Here is a 17,281-nt window from a genome sequence, read left to right as displayed (position 1 = left end):
GTCAGAAATTGAAGCAATTAGTAAAAGTGTGAAATCCATAATCATTTGTTGAGCTGCTTTTAAAAGTGTTTATCATCACATTTAGTAAATTTCACTATGTTAATTGACCATATTCTTCTCTCACACATGGCAGAAAGAAGTACACATGCTTTTTATTGATGTCACTAGAAGGCACATGCACTAAACCCCAGGAGCAAAATTTATCTTTAATGCATATATAGGAAAATCACTTTACTCATAACTATGCACAAGTATAATTACTGAACAAGGATGAAATGGCATGCAATTAAGTAGAATACCCAGGGATCGCCGAGGACATAGTTACAGAATAGAAGAGACCAAAGGAATAGCGGTTTAGGGAATAGCAAAGCCATCCAAGAACAATGTCCCCTCTCCTTTTTCTATTGACTTTTCTCAGAGGAGGCTGGAAATGAGTCCTCTTGGATTTAAATGAAGACCGACTGCCCTCCCAAGCAACCCTCTGTCCTCGCCTCCTGGTTACATCCAGATTCTCTCCAGTAGCATTAAAGGACAAGAAAAAAATCATCATAACAAAAATATGGATGCATTTGTTATGGAATTTGCAGCTCCTAAAGTGGTATCTTGGCCATCACAGTACCAGGATGCTAGTTCAAGAGTCACTAAGACCTTAGAAACTGACCCATTGACATTATGTGACTTAATTATACAGCCCTGCAATAAGAATGACGATTGTATGTCCGAGTTTTCCCAAGACAGTCTTAGTTTATGCCTATTGTCTCAGTATAATTCTTTATAGTACCGACTTCCATTTTTAAAGGCACACCGATTTAAAAGATAAATTGGACTGTCATGCTATCTGTAAGGATAGTATAAGGATAGTGTGCTGGGGAAGTGCTATCAGAGTGAATCAGTGTTTTCAAAAGAAAAAAATTAAATTCCAATCAATGTATATCTACATTTTCTCTGTGCACTGCTTGGCAGCAAATATGAATACCACAAGGAGCAATATTGGAGTAAAAACTTGATACAATATTTTATAAATTATATATGATAAATAAAAGTCCACACTTACTTTGGGACAGTAACAAAGTTTTTTGCAGCAGCTTGAGAAATGAGTGCCATTTCCCAAATTTCTTAATCGAGACTTTAACTTGAATCACCTAAATTGGGATCATTGTACAATTTCATCATTATACTGATCTTTATATGCATTGGTTTATTTTTTCTCCAGTCAGTGATAGTCTCGTAGTGGGCTGCTATAGGACGAGGAAGGCATACGATCTGTGCTATGCCAGTGCTTTACAGTTTAGCATGCACTAATCTTCTTCCCTCCATGATACCTGAACAGACTTATTGGAATTCTTGTGCATTTTAAGCAAATAACCACAGGAGAGGAAAACATAGCCTACTTCACTAACTTTCTATATAGATTCTATTTGATTTTTGTCTTAAAGTACTTCTTTAAACGTTTTAAATTCTGTTGAAAATTTTGTAAGGATACTGTGTTACTCGTGACAAGAAAAAGAATTCATAGATGTTCTAAATTAAATTACAGTGGCCAGATAGTAGGAGAAAAAGACAGAACAGTGAGCCTGTTAATAGCTGTGAGCCAGCTGACAAACACTGCTCACATTCCTGCTGTGCCAGTTGGAACTTCGGATCATTTCCAGGTTGTCATTTCTGTGATTATTCAAAAAAGAATAACCAGGACCATCGAACTCCAGGAGCCTCTGCTTCCTGTACACACACGGGCTTTCCCAACTGCTGCTCACAACTAATCCACAGGAGTGGACACTTTTCTGTGTGGACTCTATGCCTATCCTAGAGTTGGCCCTGCTTCACCTTCTCCCACCCTCTTTGTCTATAGCTCACGTAAATTCTTTCAGAACAACTTCCATCTTTCTCCCCACTACTTGATACATTACCAGACTAAAGGTGTTCACTCACCTGTGTGCATCAGAGTCCAATAAAATGCAAACAGGAGTTGGCAGTTAAGAGAGTAAAGGTTTATTTTTAAGAAAATGACTCCATGACCAGAGTCGAAGGTAAGCCTCTGCTCAAAGACCTGACTCCCCCATTGCTCTCAGGGGATGAGTAATATAGGAGAATAATCATTACTCATGGTGGCTAAGGGAGTTAGGGTCATGGTCAGGATCCTGGTCTCTACTGAATGGTCAGGTGGAAGTTAATCAGTGCATCTGATTGTAATGTCAGCCATGGTGTCACTTCATCTGGTTTCCTAAGGATGCAGTTAGTGGGATCATTCTGGAGCTAAAACAAAACTGAGGCTAGATGTTACCTCTAGTTTGACAGGAAATTCTGTCTCTATAGTCAACAGACCAGTTGCTTTGTTTCTAAGACCAGTTGCTTTGTTTCTGACCAGAACCTCATAGTCCTGAGGGCTTAATGATTAAGGGAGCGTACATGGAAGGGAGAAGGAGGCAGGTGAGTCAATATGGTGGATAAGGCCAGCTTGAATCAAAAGGAAAGAAAAGAGAAAAGGTCATATTAATGAAATAAAGTTTCTACATGGTTATAGATGTATAAAAATGCTCAACACCTCCAGAATGATGGACAGGTACGTCTTGTCCACCTGGCCATGACCCAAGACTAGTCTTCTTCTTTTTTTAGTTATTTATTGTTCGGCTAGAATTTTGGTTCAATAAAACATTCGTTTCAAAAAGACTTTCAGACATGGAAGTTAAAATTTTTTTATAATATTCATAAAATTTACCTTGAGAGTTGAGGCCATGCTAGTGTAATTCTTTGCATAAAGTAGAAGAGAAGCACAATTTGAAAAACACACTAAATATATTTACAGATTTGTCTATTCTCTGTCTTGCAACCATCATATCTGTTCCTCTCTACCAAAAAATGATACAGAAACTTGATGAAACAAAAAGCTTACAATAAAAGAAAGAATTTGAAGTGCTGTCTATCTACAGCTTACGAAATAGTAGTTGAGTCCAACACAGCAGTCACATATCAAAAGATCAATTTCACACTGAAAATAAAAGCATGTGATTTATTTAAGTAATATAGTGTTAAAAATCTATGTATTATTGCACCCAGAAAAATCAAAGAATCAGATATAAATAGAAAGAATGCACTAAATTTCTGCTGAAACATAAACCAAGAAAAGAGTAAGACAAACAAAAGTGTAGCTTAAAACATTCATCATGGGGGGGGGCGGGTAACAGTTATTTCTAGACAAATATACCATGCTCATTGGATATGACTCCAATACCTATTTATGTAGATGGAAGAGAGAACCAACCAAATGTCCCTTTTCACCACTTCAAGGAATAATTGCTAAGAAGAAGCAATTACAGTCAAATTGCCTACACCTTACACCCTAGGTGCTCTAGATGGATGGACAACCCTGCAGTGTGAGTCTGTAGCTCTGAGACTCAGGGGAGTAGAGGAGGCAAAGCCATGACAGCTGTGTTCTGTAAGCGAGAAAGAAGAAAGACCTTCCGAATTGGAAGACTGAAGGCCTGTGGGAACAGATGAGAGCCCTATTTCAACAACAAAAGTACATTTTTTAAAAAGCCAAACATGCATTTTTCAGGGTAAAACAACAATACCAAAGAAAGAAGAGCTGTGTAAGGGGAAGAATATTATATAAATGAAAAGGATGAGTCATTGAATGTGCAGGTTTTCAGCAGGACTGAGGGTTATATATTCAGAAAACATTTTGGGGGAAACCATAATGCACAAGGCTCTATGATGAACCAAAAATGAATCAGACATGTAAGAACTCTGCCCTCATGAGTGAGCTTTTTGAAGAAAAAGGATAGCTAGCCAGTAAATAAATGACATGGGATTATAAATACATTGGCTGAGAACTACCTTAAAAATAGAAAATGTCTTCAAGCAAATATGCCGTAGTTTGAGAGCTCTGGCATCACGCTTGCTGAGGCTGGATTCCTGATTCTACCACTAAGTACTTGTGTCACTATGGGCAGGTAGTTAAAGCTATATAATGAAGATCATGAATATAATCTTCACATGATCACAGTGAGGATTAAATTAGATGGTGCATATAAAGTCTCTAGTGTCCCAAATGAATATTCATATAGAAGTAGTCCTATTATTTTCCCTGCCTGTCCCTATGAAAGCCTGCTATCCCTCAAGAGTGTTGGTTTTATTATGTGGAAATATAAAGCTAATAATACCAACACATCTTACAGGACTCTATGTAGGGAGGAAAAATAATTTTGTCTCTACTTTTCTAGGTTCTGTTGAAGAATGCCCTGTAATAAAAGACAAATGAACAGGAGAAAAAATACATATAAGTTTAGTAACCTGTATACCTCCTGTTTACATGGGAGATAGAAAAACTGAGTAACTCCCTGAAATGGTCTAACCTACCACCTTAACTACCATCTCCACCTAAAGACAAAAGATGGGGTCAGGGAGCCAGCAGGAGGATATCAAGCAAAGCACAGTAAGCAAGAGCAAGGTTGTTATGGAGATTTAGGTCTTTGCCCTCTCCATTAATAAGAGTTTCTAGAAATTTAGTCATCCTTCTCTTCCTGGTACTGAGAGAGACACACCCTTGTAATTGGAGATTTTTCTTATACAAGTGAATTACAAGAGGATAACTTTTACTTAGTTTTCAAACCTTTTTCTGTGTCTTTAGTTTCTTTAAAAAGAACTAGCTCAAGATAATCCTTATGCCAAAGGGGCATAATTGGAGATGGCAAGTTCTGTTCCCTTCATTAAGAAGGGAATAACTGATTTAGTACAAATGATATTTATGTTGCACATATTCAGATGAGTTATAGTATGCAGAGGAAAAAACAAGCCCATTAGGTGAATTTTTTGGTGATAAAATTGTCCCAATATAAGTCAGTCTCTATTAGATAAAGATTTTTTTCTCCACCAAGATCAACGCCATCCTTAGATTTTTGCCATAGGTTTTCATTGTTCACAAGGTTTCTATGTAAATCTCTACAGAGGAAATCCCAAACCGGTATGAGCTGGTGTACCTTGCCCTTTAATTGATTTTCAGGTAAAGAGCACTGCCCTGGGAGTCATACAACACACACTCCTGTTGAGCCGTCTTCCTTCATCTAGATTACCCTTGATGTGTGATCAGGAAACCCGCAGTGCTGTCTCTCTTCAGGGGACCATTTCTCTCCTTTGGGTGGAGATGGCGAGATTTTACAGGTAACACAGTTGGGGTTTTTCACCGCCATACCTCTTACAATCACAAACTGGGAAGCAAAATGTCTCTTTCAGCTCATGTAAGTCTATGTCATGAATTCAACACAATATCCTCTTTTAAATAAAGCATTTGGATTTTTTCATTCTGTTTGTCAACACACTGTTTGATGCTCTGGAGGATTTAGTTAAGAGCAAACACTATCTGATACCTGTGGTTTCTCTGTTCTACCTCGGAGAGGCTTCGAAACCTGCCACCTCAGATCTCAGCACTTCAAAGAGTTTCCCCTGAAGCTGTTTTTACAGCATAAGCTAAAAAACAAGGTCCTGCTTGCCTTCACACACCTTTTTGCCACATTAAAATCCAAGCTGCACCAAAATAATCCCTCTCTCTGCATCAGTTGGTGGTGAATTTGGGGGTGACTGCCATGCATTTTAACTTTTTAAAATCACAAATCACAAGCCAAGTGAAACATGAATTGAGTGGACGTTTACCAGATCTTATATCTTAATACTTTTCTCCCGATAGGATGTAGCTCCACCTTATGGCAGGAAATTATTTAAAGTGAAGACAGGACATAGAAGGCATAATGGTTGATGCATTTTTTTTCCTTTTCTTTTTTCCTAGAATCATGCTTTTTCCTTCACTTCAACTGCAGCTGCAGTTGTATGCGCAGAAGAGGCAGGGGAAGTGATTCTTCTATTTGTCATCCTTAGGCGTCTGTAAATGCCTGGCAGTAAATGTGGTCCCAAAAAATCAGGCAGATAATAATCTTGGTACAACGGAACACCACATTTTTCTACCACGCCAACTGGCCAAGCCTTGAAGAAAACAGTTAATGGTGGGTGAACATGTAAGCATCTCTCAAATCCCCCTGAAAGATAGCTACTTGACCTTTAAGCTTTTTCAGAACAATGAAGTTAGAAGGAATCTTAAACAGAACCTCACGTCTTACTCTCTCCAAACAGTAAGCATTTACTGAGTACCTGCCTTAGGTAGAAAACTACACTAGGCGCTATAAGAATGGAAACAGAAAAGAGAATATCGCTGCTCTCAGTGGTGCTAGTGAATTAATTCATTCGCTACACACTGATAAACAACAGTCATGTTGCTGACAACAGGAAAGAAGGTGAGGCTATCTCTGCAGAAGGCAGATGTGTAATCAACTCCTATTAAACTCAATCACTATCTTTATCACCAGAGAAAGGACTCAATACTTTCTAGGTGAGAGAAAGGGGAGCAGGAGCTGTGAGGGTGCTTCACTGGGGAAGTCTCAGTAGATCTGGATCTTTAGGGTGAGCCTCTCAGGTACCTTATTTCATGTTACCTAGTATCAAATGGAACAGCTTTATTTAAATAACATTAAATGGGATTACATATGTTTAATCTAAGTATTTTTTTGAGGTCATTACCCCACAATATCTAGATTAGCATAGTACAGAGTTTAATCTTGTAAATTAGAGAAGTCCCAATAGCTTCTTAATAATTTCTGAAAATTCTGAGTGCTCACTACCAGGACATGGTCAGCTTTGAATTTAAGCTCCTGCCTCCATTCATGTAGTTTGTTTGGGGGCCTGTCTCACTATCCCATGTTTGCTACTCCTCCAAGGTTTTCCTCTTATTTCTGTTTCTTTTTTTTTTTCCCTTATTTTTGTTGTGTGAATTGCTTCTATGCAGAATCTGTGAGTACATATAGAATGTACTCTGGGATGAAAGATGGCTTTGGGAAAATTATGGGACAGTAAATATATAGATGATGATAATGGAGATATATAGATAACAGGTGATGTAGATAGGCAAATCTCACTAAAAATGCAAGAGTTTTAAAAAATTAAATATTAGACATTTTGCAATTAAAACTTTTCTGGATCATTTCCAAAACATATCCTCTAGCTTCCTGACAAACTGATCAAACTTTCTCTTTCTTTCTACAGCTTTCCTCATCACCCACTGTAATTCCAGATTCTTCTTTGCTTTGTTGCAGGAAAATGTGGCAATTCCTCTAATCTCAATATACCAGGCTTCGAATTGAGATTTAAATTAATTACAGTTTCAGCTCTTGCAGACATGGAGTCTTAAACCAGTCAATCAGAAATCACCTTATCAACAGTAGTCAAATAATCTGCTTGGTAGACCCCTGTCATCTACTACAAGAAATGCAAACCTTCAATAACCAATCCACTTTTTGCCTAGTACAACTTCCTTCTTCCTGCTCCCTTCTGCATAAAGCGGTCTTTCATTTTGTACTGCTCCTCAGAGTTCCTTTCTGTCTGACTCATGAATCACAGAATAATGCCAATAAGATCTTTAAAATGTACTCAATTGAATTTTGTTTTTCTAACAGATCACAACAGTGTGCAACACACAGCAGCCCCTTAGTCAATGGTAGATATTAATAAATTGGTAATATAATGCAATTATGTAAGAATCATTATGATAGTAATAGTTAAGATATACATAATCAAATGGACATGGAGAAATTTGTGTTATACATTAGGTCATAGACTGCAATTTTGATTTTATTCACCAGAATAACTAATATATCTGACTTAAATTGTATTTTTAATACTTAATATGGCATGTAAAATTATACAGTTAAATATCTAGGCTCCAAGAGTGATACATAAACAGAGAGTTATTTCCTGCTAGGGATAATATAATAATACCCCTTCAAAATTATTGATAGGATAAATATTTTCATCTTGACAAACTAATGTAATTACTAAAATAATTATCTATTTGCACATTGAATTTTTATATATCTATGTGTGCTGCAGAGGAGGGCTAAAAATAATATGGAATTTTATTATTTAAATAACAAAATAAACATTACAAAGAAATTATTTCTCTTCTCTCTTGTCTTTTGTTTATACCCTTATTGACATCTTTATTTTTACCCTGCCTGTGTCTTAACTTTTACCTTATACAAATTTCATTCTTGTTTTGGCATCCAAGCTCAAGATCAACTCTACTTGTGAATTTTTAAAATTATTTTTTATATATTCATTGTTCACTTTAGTTTCTGATCAACTATAATCCTGATTCATGATGAAATTTGTACTGAATCAAATTATATCCTGTATTATTCAAAAGTTATCCTATATATTTACCTTTTTGGTTGTTACCAGTATGTGTATTCCAAAAAGAATATTTTACTTTTTCTTAATCTACCTCCACAATGCCTTGTTGTTTAGCTTTGTGATTGATATCTTAACAGTGCTAAGTACAAAAATTTTTAAATGTATTTGATATATATATAATAGAAAATCTTATAGCACAACTGTTGAAAATGCCAATTTAGAAAAAAGAGAGTTTTCCACAATAATATTTTCTTCAATGTTTTGAGAACACATGTATTATAAAATAATACAAGCATAATTAGCACTTATTTCTTAATTTTGAATTTATATTTAAAGTTCTGGCATATCAGCCAGATATTTCCATTATGTTCTGCCTAATTAACCTCAGAAGTCCACCTGCTGAACATCTTGAGGAAGTTATTTTGTGCATTCCCAGGACCCAGTACTCCAGATAAAATCTTGCATGTTAGAGTCATGTTTCCAGTTTTAAACATAAAAGCAATATAAGTAAACAAGCAAGCCAAGAAATTCATAAAAGTTTTTTTTTTAACTGTAAGGTAAACTTATTATAATTGAGTAAGTTAAAAATATCATTTTCACATTATATTATTTTCTTAATTTAGGGAAACATTTATTTTGCAGTGTTTCAGTTAATTAAGTGGTTTATAGAAACAAAAAAAAATGGCATGATTTAGTTTGTGACATGCACTGAAGAAAATCATTAATAAATAAACTATGTTTTATTTTTTCAATTATATTTTATTAATTATACTATTACAGTTATCCCAACCTTTTCTATGTTGCCCCCATCCACCCCCCACTCCTCACACAATTCCCCACACTTGCATATTCATGGGTCATACATATAACTTCTTTGGCTACTTCATTTCCTATACTGTACTCTATAGCCCCATGGCTATTCTGTAACTACCTATTTGTATTTCTTAATCTTCTTACCTCTTCACCCATTCCCCCTCTCCAGCTGGCAATCATCAAAATGCTCTTCATATCCATGATTTTGTCTCTGCTCTTCTTGTTTGCTCAATTTGTTTTTTAGATTCAATTGCACTTTTTGGTTCATTGTTTTGATCTTCTTCTTAAATAAGTCCCTTTAACAATTCATATAATGATTTGGTGATGATGAGCTCCTTTAGTTTTTTATTGTCTGGAAAGCTCTTTATCTGTCTTTCAATTCTAAATGATAGCTTTCCTGGGTAGGGCAATCTTGACTGTAGGTCCCTGCTTTCATAACTTTGGATATGTCTTGCCAATTCCTTCTAGCCTGCAAAGTTTTTTTTGAGAAATCAGCTGACAGTCTTATGAGAACTCCTCTGTAAGTAACTAAATGCTTTTTTCTTGTTGCTTTTAAGGTTCTCTCTTTACCTTTAACTCTTGGCATTTTAATTATGATGCAGGTTGGAGTGAATCCATCTTGTTTGGGACTCTGTGTACTTCCTGAACTTCTATGTCTATTTCCTTCACCAAATTAGGGAAGTTTTCTTTCATTATCTTTTTAAATAGATTTCCAGTTTCTTGTTCTTTCTCTTCTCCTCTGGCATCCTTATGATGCAAATTTTGGAATGCTTGAAGTTGTCCCAGAGGCTGCTGACACTGTCTGCATTTTGGGGGATTCTTTTTTCTTCTTGTTGTTCTGATTCGTTGTTTTTTGCTTCCTTATGTTCCAAATCATTGGTTTGATTCTCATCTTCATCCACTCTACTATTCATGCCCTGTAAATTGTTTTTTATGTCAATTAGTGTATTTTTATTTCTGACTGAATCATTTTATGCTGTTGAGGTATTCACTAGGTTCCTTGAGGATCCTTATAACCAGTGTTTTGAACTCTGCCTCTGTTAGATTGCTCACCTCCACTTTGTTTAGTTGTTTTTCTGAAGTTTGATCTGTTCTTTCATTTGGGCCATGTTTCTTTGCCTCCTCATTTTGGCAGCCTCCCTGTGTTTGTTTCTATGTATTAGGTAGAGCTGCTATAACTTCATGTCTTGGAATTGTGGCCTAATATAGTAGGTCCCCTGTAGGATTCAGTGGCACAATTTTGCCTATCACCCAAGCTAGGGACAAAAGGTACTCCCTTCTATTGTAGTTGAGCCTTGATTGCTGTTTTCAAATCAATGGGAGGGATTTACCCAGGCCAGTCAATTGCAAAGACTGGCTGTGACCACTGACCACCAACCTCACCCTTTGTTAAGGATAAGCTGTGTAGCAGCATGGTGGTGGTACTCCAATGTGTCTGTAGCTGTCTACTGGGTGTGTAGGGTCTGGTGTTTCCCAGGTAGTGCAGGCCAAGTTCAACCCCCACCTGTGTTCTACCATGGACCACCCTGCATGAGCTATAAAATGATCTGCAGATGACTGCTACTTGTACTGGACTTGGAGGTTCTCAGACAAAATCCAGCTGTGAACCTAGGCTGGTTGTTGCTAGTGCCAGGCCTAGGACTACTTAGCAAGAGGTGTTGGGGCTGGGTGTTCACTGACACCAGCTGTTGCTTGTTTGAGAGGACTTAGGAAGTTTTGAAGCATGTACCAAGACCAGCCATTCATATGGAAAGACCATGCTTAACAGCTTGGGTGTGCTTATAAGTTGGGTGGGGCAGAGCCCCAGGGAATCACCAGGTTGGGACAAATGTGATAGCCAGGTTGATGGAACCTCAGATATGGCACCTGCCTGCCAGCTCTGTGGCTCTTATTTCAGAAAAGAAATAATGGCCTCTGTCTGCCTGTCTGGGAGAAAGCTGTTCCCCCACTCTCGCCTTTATGCCAGACACTTAAGTTCCTCCCCTTATGCCACTGATGCCTTCCAAGCTGCTACCCCAGTGCTGAAGCTCTGAGGGAGTGAGTATGGGTAATATCATGTGCTAGTTCTTTAAGGAAAACTGTTTGAGAATCCAGCAGTTTCTTCCACCGACTCAATCTTTGCTGGTTTTTCCAGCCAGAAGTTATGGGGACTTATTTACTGGCACTAGAACCCTGGGCTAGGGGGCTTGGTGTGGGGCTGGGGCACCTCATTCCTGAGATATCCTTCCTGATTTTTTATCCACCACATGTAGGTGTAGGACTAGTTCATTCCACATATCCTTGTCTCCACCCCTCCTACCAGTATGGATGACTATGGTTTCTTTAATTCCATGGTTATTGGACTTCCATGCAACACAATTTTTGATGGTTTTGAGTGAGGGTTGTCCTAGAGTTGTAATTTTGATGTAGTTGTGTAAGGAGGCAAGCTGTGTTTACCTATGCCTCCATCTTGACTGGAAGACCCTTCAATAAACTATGTAGATAATAAATTACTCAATAATCTATTAGGTACTGCATACTATACATAAATGATAAATAATTATTCACATTAATGGAAAGAAATACAAACAGGAATATAAAATCAGTTTAATCTGATTTAAAAAATATTTTTATCACCCATGTCAGAGTTTCTCAACCTAGGCACTATTGACATTTTGGACTGATAAATTTTTGTTGTAGGCTTGTCTTACACATTGTAGAATGTTTATCAGCAGCTCTGATCTGTACCCACCAGAGAGATGACAGTAGAGCCCCTCAGTATTCTCAAAAATGTTTTCATACATCCCTGAAATGGTGGGGAGCAAACCACTTCTGATTAAGAACTGCTAATATGTATAAGTCTGTTATAGGTTTTTTGTAAATAAAAGATTCATAACATTTTCCTTTAAATGGCAAAATAATTCTGAAGACATGACACAACTTGACTGATGTTCATACCTTACCAGTGTAACCCAAATAAAACTGGACTGCTTCCAAGTCAGACTTGGATGGTGAGGGATACATAGAGAGACAGAGTCCGTTTCTCACAAAACTTGCAACAAAATGTAAATATTTACTGAAGGTTGCTTAAAGCACACTACCTAAAGTTTACTTGTAGGCTTTAGGATTAAAAATAATGGTAGATGTTGATTCCAAGATATATGTTTCTTACTTAGCAGGGTTCTATTTAGGATTTTTGAGGAACCATGGTGCTCTCATAACATATGGAAAGTTATTTTCTCCCAGCTTCAAGGTCCAAAGACAATTGCATAATGTACGTATAATTCTAAAGTGGTTACAGGTCCTAGATATGGAGAGGACTAAAATGGTTAGCCAACGCAAGCTCAATAAAGTAAATTTATTTAAAATTTATTCTTAAGAAAAGGTCCTGTTCTGCATCGTCATTTATTTCCATAAATTCCTCAGTTAACAAATTCTATCTGAAAGTGAGCAACATGAAGTTTTGCATACCTTAGAAAGAATAACCCACCACTCTTGCAAAAATAAAGGCCCAGTTGTTAATTTAATATGCCTTCAAACTTTGATTCTTTCTACTTGAGCAAGTAAAGGTTTGGGCTCTCATTGTAATTTTTTATGGGAAGAAAGGAGATTTTAGACTTAATTCTTGAAGCATTGATTATTATTGAACTCTTTTTAATCTCACTTGAAAAAAACTGTGCTAAAAATAGCAGGACTCTTAAGATGTTTGATTAACTTTACATCTGCCTTTGATACTATGGATATGTTTTTTTAAGCTCTGTGAGTGTCAGATAAGTCTCCAGTTATTAATATGCTTGCAAAATCTACATCTATGGTATCATTGCCAGAATCAAGCAAGACAGCAATTTAAATGTATAAGAAAAAATGAGTCTTGGACTATCTTTTTACTTTCAAGCTAGATATCTTTACATTCTTTTTATAAAGAAATTACATCATTGCCCACTTGCAAGAATAAAAAGGAAAATCATTGCCCTTCTCTATAGTAAGGTCATTGTTTTATTATCACGAATCATGACAGACCTTGGAAGAGTTATGAACTTGATAGTTATCTATTAAAAAAAAGGAAGTTATTATTAATTATGATGCTATAGGTACTTATTATTTTAGCAGGGCTAAATAATTCTCTAATATTTGAGTGGTTAATATTAACTAATGCCATGCAACAGAGAACTTTGTCCTGTTTTTGTCAATATTTTCAATTTGTCAATAATATACTTATAAATTTATTGAGGCCACTATCTTAATAATAGCATGACCTATGAGAATATTATAAGTTTTTTTTAATTACTGTTTTAGAAAATTGGAATTATTTGCCTTGATATTTTTTAATAATAGAATAAACTTTACCATTTGTTTATTTGGTTTCCAAAACAGTAGTTTTGTTTTTAATTAGCAGTACAGAATGCTATTAGTATTAGAAATGACAACAATTAATATTTTCTGAATAATTAACTATGTGCCAGACACCTTTCAGTATCTTATTTATTTTCAAGACAATGTTTTGAGATGTTTATCTTCTGAGATAGAGATTATCACTCCCATAGATGAACAAAGTCATACAACAGAGAGTTTAAGTAACTGGCCCAAAAAGATATAGCTGGTAAGTGACAAAGCTACTATGCAAACCCAGACAATTGACTACTGAAGAACTGTTATTAATTATCACCAAATATGTTGCCTGAGATCTAAGATCTCACCAACAAGTATAAAGTTGTATCATCAAGCATTCAACTTGTATCAAAAACTAGGTTTAGGGAAAAAATAGGGGAATGAATAAAAGTGCTACATATTTACTCTCTTCTGCCTAGCCTACTCTGTATCTTTGAATCAAATCAGAAAACCAAAGGACCTTATTTTATTGTTTTGCTTTTCCCAGAAGGGGAATGTCTCAGGAACACAGAATTAGATTCATTATAATCTTTGCTTATCATTAGTACATGCATGGCTCATGTTTTCTTAGTAAGTTGGCTACTTTTTATAACATGATAAGCAACCAAAACCAACTACTGACTAGGACCTTGATAAAAACATACACATAACTTGAAAAAATAGGACTGTAATAAGATATCAACTTTTATTAATGGTTTCTTCACATTCATTTTTACATTGAGGTATAAATTACTTAGAGTGAAATGTCCACATCTTAATGATAAATGTTAGTAAGTCAAGTTTCATAAGCTTCGAAATATGCATATAATGGTAAATTCCACGCCCTCAAAGTACAACATATGAGGTCTGTCCAGAAAAAGCCCAGCCATTGTTAATATAACAAGAATGGTTTCTGCATCGATGTAACCTGGAAGTCAAGGAGAGTGGACTGGAATGCATATACATGAAGAATGACAACTTCACTGTGCTAGTCAGTCAAGACAGTAGACTACATTGGGAGAGCCTGTGTACTGTGTGGCTGTCTCATCCAAAATGACTGAGTGAGTAAAACAACAAATCTGCATCCAATTTTGTGGTAAGCTTTAATATTTCTCCTGGAAACTATTCGGATGATTCAGAAGGCTGCAGCTATGGGCTACTGGAGATTGGCAGCTTCACCAAAACCATGCACCTGTTCATGCATCACGTCTCATGCAGAGTTTTTTTGAGAAACATCAAATCACCCAGGAGACTCAGCCCCCCTGCAGCATAGAGTAGGCACCCTGTGACTTAGGGCTTTTCCCCAAATTAAAATCACCTTTGAAAGGGAATAGATTTCAGACCATCATATGACATTCAGGAAAATACAACAGGGCAGCTGATGGTGATTCCAACAAAGGGTTTTGCAGAGTGTTTTGAACAGTGGAAGAGATGCTAGGAGAATTATGAATCATTTAAAGAGTTAATAAATTATCTGTAAGCATTTAAACATTGCTGAGACCAACAATAGCATTCTACTTGGAATAGAAATGGTGTCTTTATAAATTTATAATAAGCATTAAAGTGTTTATAGTAGGAAAAGTTGATTTTAAAAGAAATTTTAATTGTTTGTGTTAAATTTACCTGGATATGCTGCTTTTACAATTTTGTTTTTTATATGTGGTAATCCCACTGCTGCATATAATTAATATAACTAAAAATTTTGAGACACAACACCATATGTATTACATGCACATAATCTATTAGAAGTCGCATATTTAAAGTGTTACATTCCTCTCTTAAGAGAAAAAGATAACAAATAAGGAAATTCTAGCTGCCATTGTGAATTCTAAGATTTGAGATTGCTTTGATGCTCAATGTATGAATAAGAAAATGCTACAGAGGTAGCATAGTTTAAAAATCAATATTTATTTCTTCTATAGCCTTCCTGTTGAACCCTTGGGTCTTGTAAGGAATGAGCAAAGTAACTGTCTCCAGCCAGGGCTTAGAAAGTATCTGCCAGGAAAACAGCGCAGTAGAATGGAGATTGTGGTTTAGAGTCAGGCTAATATGGGCTTACAGTTTTTATTAAGTATATCACTTTAGACAAATTTCCTTACTCCCCTGTGTCTTATCTTCTTTTTCAGCATAATGGAGGCAAACTTTCTAACCTAAATATGTTGTTTTGAAATTTAAATGATATAATATATGCAGAGAATCTACCTTAATCTTGGCACATAGTAGAAAAGCATTTGTTAGGTGTTTTCTATTCTCTTCCTATTCCACTACCACTACTCCTAAAAATGTTTTCTCATATATATTATGTATACATATATATTATGTGCACATGTATAATATATGTGTGTATATAATATGTTATATATAATATATTTTTGTAGAAGAGTTAGTAGTTTTAAATTACATCTCTATCTTGTGAAACTAAAAATTTACCAGCTTTGTGGCTCAATTTTCTAATCTGCACATGAAATGTTATGTTCAGCTGGCCAGGAATTTTTTGAGGATATATTAACTTTCCATAGAAAAATAGAGCTTCTGGAAGCAAAGAGAAAGGAAAAATAAAGTTCTATGAAATCATCTATTTGTCTTACAGAAGACAGAGAGGATTTTGAAATTACTGTTAGCCATCATTTCTATCTTCCTTCTGAAATCTGGGTTTCTCTAAAAAACATAAGCCTAGTATACTTTTGTTTTTAAAAACAAGTAAAATCTTGAATTATACAGAACCTGTGCCCACAGCTAGCATGTACCCTTTTGGAAGCTATAGTAAGTTTTGACTCACTGTTCCAGAATATCCTGAAACAAGAAATATTAATATTTAATCCAAAATGCAGTGTCTTTCAAGAGAATGCCCCTTGGAAGCAGGGAGTTCCATTGGGCATCTCTGTGAATACTGTCATTGTCATTGGCAAGATCTTCTGACCCAATGGATAGAGGTAACATGTATACCCTGTGCCTTTCAGCAGAGGTGCCCTTTGGAGAAATAACACCCAAATACCTGAAATTTAAGGATAACAAATATGAGTATCTTTTCTCCTTCTCTTCCTGAATCCCCTGCTTTATAGAAAGAAGGAGGCACTCTTAAATGAATGTGAGCAACAGTGGGCTTAAATTCTGGATTAAAATGCTTTAATCATCAGACTGTCTTATGGAAATGAATGTACTTACTCCAGAAAATATATAACATTACACAAAAGGCCTAAGGAAAAAAGAAATGAATGTGCTTGAGAAAGAAGAAAAAAATATCTGTAAAACCATAAGTGTGGGAGGGAGTGAGGTGGAGAACCAAAATATAATGCAAAAATATCACACTGGCATTTAAATAGAACCCAAAGGTTGAAAATTCACATTCACTCTGAGTTGCCATTTTGCTGTCTTCTGGGCCCATGCTGAAAATACATGCTAAAGGATTACCAAGAGGCAGTGGAAAGAAGATTTGAAGTCCAGGAAACCCAAAATCAAGTTTGAGAATTTAGATATCCCAAGCCAAGTCACTTAAACTTTTCTAATCCTCAATTCCAACTTCCTGAAAATCGGTATGTAACAATAATTGTATCTCACGTGGATTTTACAAAGAGCTCAAAAATTTAAGTATGACACTGATTATACAATAAAAATGCAACCTTTGAATACAAATGTTAGGAACTCTTGTCTATATATATATGTAATACTGAACTTTAGAGTATTAGCCATGTTAGATTCAACATATAGTAAAATCTATAACAAAGCAAAGTATTTTAATTCCCAGTTCACAGATAATTTTTTTTTTTTAATTTTGGTTTTTCAATTACGGTTGTCCCCTTTTCCCCTAATTTCTCTCCCCCACCCAATCACAGATAATTTTTAAATAAAATATTTAGTTTTTTGGTATTATCACAATTTTTTACAATAA

This window comes from Furipterus horrens, unplaced genomic scaffold, assembly GCF_987537825.1.
Source record: "Furipterus horrens unplaced genomic scaffold, mFurHor1.1.pri manual_scaffold_4, whole genome shotgun sequence".
NCBI lineage: Eukaryota > Metazoa > Chordata > Mammalia > Chiroptera > Furipteridae > Furipterus > Furipterus horrens.
Note: the sequence above shows the minus strand (reverse complement) of the source record.